Source organism: Macadamia integrifolia, chromosome 12 (genome assembly GCF_013358625.1).
Source record: "Macadamia integrifolia cultivar HAES 741 chromosome 12, SCU_Mint_v3, whole genome shotgun sequence".
Taxonomy (NCBI): domain Eukaryota; kingdom Viridiplantae; phylum Streptophyta; class Magnoliopsida; order Proteales; family Proteaceae; genus Macadamia; species Macadamia integrifolia.
In genome coordinates, this window is record NC_056568.1 from 11,640,592 (window position 1) to 11,645,073 (window position 4,482).

General features: G+C 39.3%; 1 pseudogene; it reads left to right on the forward strand.

Moving 5' to 3' along the window:
- Nucleotides 1–2,289: 2,289 nt before the first annotated feature.
- Nucleotides 2,290–2,965, forward strand: LOC122094727 (annotated as a pseudogene).
- The last annotated feature ends 1,517 nt before the right edge of the window (nt 2,966–4,482 follow it).

Below are 4,482 nucleotides of genomic sequence, written 5' to 3' on the forward strand. Positions count from 1 at the left end.
GTGGTGAGTCTTTAGTCTTTACTCCCAACTCCTACACAGGATTAACTTCTTAAAGTGTTCAATCCTCCTCTGTATCAACCTTACCCTGTATGGCTTGTTTGGTTATCTCTGGCCTCTGTAAATATGATACTTTGCAAGTAAGGTGGGGGCCCCAAATTTTGCCCAGAAGTAGACCTCAGGCTGCTCAACTCGGATCTCAAAGTTCCAGTGAGTTCTCTGGGCCTTATGGTAAAGGATTTTGAAAAGAATAAATTGGGTCCCAAAGTTTCTTTCAAGTGGATGATTCATCTAAAACGAAGGGGGGGGGGGGGGGGGGGGAAGAATTAAGGTGCACTGGTGAAGAGCAATAGGTGTCTAGATCACAAAGTTGATCCAATGAATCCTGGGTAATTCTTTCATAGCTAGAGGATTTCAAGTCTTTATAGCTCTGGATCATGGTTTAAGATGCCAGAATCGGCATCGGCTGATACTTCCTATGAAAAAAACAAAAAAAAGCATCGGCTGATACTGACATTGATCAATCTTGATCCGGATCGGACTATATCGGCTTTGATTGGATAGAAATACCTTTGGTTTTCACTATGGATGAGTGTGGATCAGGTTCTTGTAGGACAATCATTCTTTTACGGACTGATCCACAAAGATGAAATTCACCATAAGGTTTTTTCGGAATTCAAATCAGATTTTCATATGAAAATCTTCTCATACTGTCTTGTGATCGACAATACCTGGGTTCCACTAAGGTCAGAGTAAAATGCGAGTGACTTAATGGAATCCAGCTTTCTCACGGTCTTGTGATCGAGATCCAGACTCGTTTTTCCTTGAGTGGATTCAATCTGTGTGGATCAATCCCGTACAAGAATTTGATTTGCTCTTGTTTTCATCTCATTTTCATTTAAAAAACGATTTTAAATAAAAAAGGTTTTTTTACCTTCGTTTGTGCCAATCCACCGATATGGGATTGTCCTAAGATATTGATCCAATCCAATCCAATCCGATTTCTCACCTTAACCCATGCTTTAGACTAGGGGTGCAAGTTTGGCCTTATCGTTCTGAGCCCATTTGGCCTTATTTTCACTTGGGTTGAGAATTGACATACCCTAGCCTTGAGGGCTGGTCTAAGGTTGCGAATTATTGACTTGTCAGGACCGGGTCCAGGCTAAGTCCAGCCCAGCCCAACCCGCCCAACCTGTCTTCATTCTGCTCTTTCTTCCTGGCCCAAAACCACCCCCCACAACCTCCCCCCCAAATAATAATAACAATAAATAATAAATAATAAATAATAAATTAAAAAATAAATAAATAAAACTTCCTTCTCCCTCTATATGGCCAGGGCAATCAGGGTCAACTTAGTCCAATCCTGATGGTGTGTTAGGGTTGGCTTTTTCAAACTCTGAATCAAGGCAAGCCCAGCTAAAAGGACTTAAGGTTGGAATGAGGTCTTCCAAAAACAGCCCAACACAACTGAACCCGACCCTGTTGACCTAATGATTTGACATTTAAGCATCTTAGTTATGCTATACTTCTACCTGAATCTACTTGTACTTGGGGCTCTAGAGCAGATCATGGGAGAAACTCAGCCACTAAAAAATCTTTGAACGATTTAAACTGGTATTTTCTACAAGATGGTTTATGCCCACTGGCTTTGCCAATTTGCCTAAATACTTTACTCCCACTTTGAAAAGTATTTATTTGAGGGAAATAGATAAAAATACCCAGATGAATAAAAAAGATACAAAGCAAGAACAGATACCCAGAGGAACAAGGGGATAGAAGAACCGATACCAGATGAGCCAAACATTACATTAGATGCTGCCTTATGCTGGTCATNGAATATATACAAGAAATTAATTTACTACTTAACTAAAAATATATCAATTCATATACCGATATATAAAAGTATGTACTCATGCTTCGTGGCTAAACTTTTCTTGTATTATTTTGACCTTATTATTTATTTAAATACACTGTCTTCTACATTATCCCTTTTCTTTATATTTATTATTTTCCTTATTTTTTTGGTACCCTTTTTTTTTTTTTAATAATTAAATATTTTTCTAAATTTTAGTTTGCTTATCGGTGTGAGGGATCCGGATCCTCTGTAGCCAAGAGTGCGCTACATGATGTATAGTGCGATCTGTAATGGCAACACATGGATTTTTTCAAATCAACGCAGGATTATCTTCGATGGGAGAGAGGGGTTTTTACAGACTCTTGCGCTGCATGATGTATAGCGCGATTTGTAATGGCAACACGTGGATTTTTCAAATCAACGCAGGACGATATTCGATGGGAGAGAGGGGTTTTTACAGATGCATTGCAGGGAGTGGCTTACAAACACCTGACGTGCTATGCGACATCGCCGACATGGCCATGGCTTTGATCCTAGCGATATTTAGAAGGATTTGCGAGCATGATCCTTACGCGAGGAGTGGATATTGGGCGACCAAAGGGGACATGGAGCTAAACACCAAGTTCAGAGGCAAAAGAGTTGGGATTTTGGGGCTGGGAATTATCGGTTCTACGATTGTGAGGAGAGCATAAGCCTTTGGGTCCTACGTTCTAAGAAATCGATCTCGAATGCGATAAATTACAAGCACTGTTCAAACGTTGTGGATATGGTTGCTAATTGCAATGCACGTGCTTTGATAAGTGAGATGCACCACATTGTGAACAGGGATGTGATTGACGCGGTGGGTTCAAAGGGGTATATAATGAACATTGGGCGAGGGTAGCACATCGATGAACTAGAGCTTCTGGCTGCACTGGTTGAAGGGAGATTGGGAGGGGCTGGGTTGGATGTGTTCAAGAAGGAGTGTGAGGTGCCCAAAGAACTCTTTAAGTTTGAGAATGTGGTGATGTTGGGAGTAATACTTGGGAAACTGATAAAGACATGGCCGACCTAGTGATTGCAAACTTGAAAGCTCACTTTTTGAAGAAGCCATTGCTGACATCTGTGGTCTAATTTTTTGAGAATCACTCACAAATTACTGTTCAGCCATTGAAGCTAAAACAAATCAATAATTTTATGGAGGATTCAGCTCATAAACCTCTCATTTTCTGATCCAATTAGGTTTATCAAAGGACCAGATGAATACCCACCAAAAGGTCACCTAAACAGTGGAATTGTAGAAAGAAAATAGGCCGGAGAATCACAAAAAAAGGGGTGATTCTCCTCTCTTGTACCTTGTGAGGCTGTTCCCTTAAATCCATATCCTGCAACGCATGTACAAAAACCTTTTTCTTCCTTTAGAGATCTTCACTGTTAGTTTGAAATCATCCACATGTCACCACTATAGCTCGCGCTACAGATCGTGTAGCACAGGGGTGTGCTACAGGGGATCTGTAACCAAATCTCACACCCCATTCTACCAAAAAAAAAAAAAAAAATCTCATGGTCTCCTTTTCTCACTCTCTCTCACTTTCCTTTTCCGCCCCTTCTAACTTAAAAAACTCACACGCCGTCTTCCTTCTCTCTCTCTCTCTCTCCATTTCCTTTCAAATTCTTTCCCTCCTCTCCCATGTTCTTATTTTTTTATTTTTGATAAAACTCCTCTCTCAAGTTCCACTCTCTTTTTTGTAAAATATTTTTTTTATATACTTTCTCTGTTTATTCATTATCTTTCCTCAATCTACATCTTTCTCTATCTTTTTTTAAAATCCCTCAAATCTCTTTCTTTCACTTCTCTTTTCCTTTTGCAGTATGCCTTTCCCTCCTCTCTTTTCCTCTTTTAAAATATATTTTAAAATTTATTTAAAAAAAAAAAATCTATATCTTAGGAATTCCTTACCAATAAAAATTCCTCATCCTCCTCTTAGGGAACTGCTGCGGGAGGAGGACTGTCATCTAGGAAGCTGCCGATTGATCCTTCTTCAATCAGATGCCGAGCCGTAAAGGAAACGGGGAAGAGGAAAGGATGCGAACTTGAATGACAGCTCAGTTTTTTTAGATTTATGTTGTTCGAACTTGATGTATTTTCATGGAGGCATCAGTTAGGTTTTTTGTGGACGTTGCTGTTTTCACTTTTTGTAGAACCGGCGGTTTAGTGTTTAATTGTTGCATTGATGTAAATTATCAAATTATAGCTAAATTGCTACTCAATAGTCGCTTATGGATTTGTCGCGTCAAGCTTAGTAAAAAGTTTTAACTACTTGGTTGTTTCCTGCTATCACCTCTTGACGGTGATCTTGCTCTCCAGGGTTTACAAAAGAGTAGGGTTCAATTAAATTTGATTTTTTTTTTCTCATGCGACGCCTAATGGACTTATTTTAGTCGGGAGGGCAGAGGGGACCTCTTACTATCTCAGATTCCATATTTCCACCGAGTCAAATACAAAGAATGTTGTGGACCTTTTCCTTCTCTTTTATTTATGGATTTCTCTTACCTTGGACAATTTGTTGATTGAGCTGATGTTGTTAACGAGGTGTTAATCCTATTCTGAAAGAATTTTGACAGGCTTCAAATTTTTCATCTTCTTTATT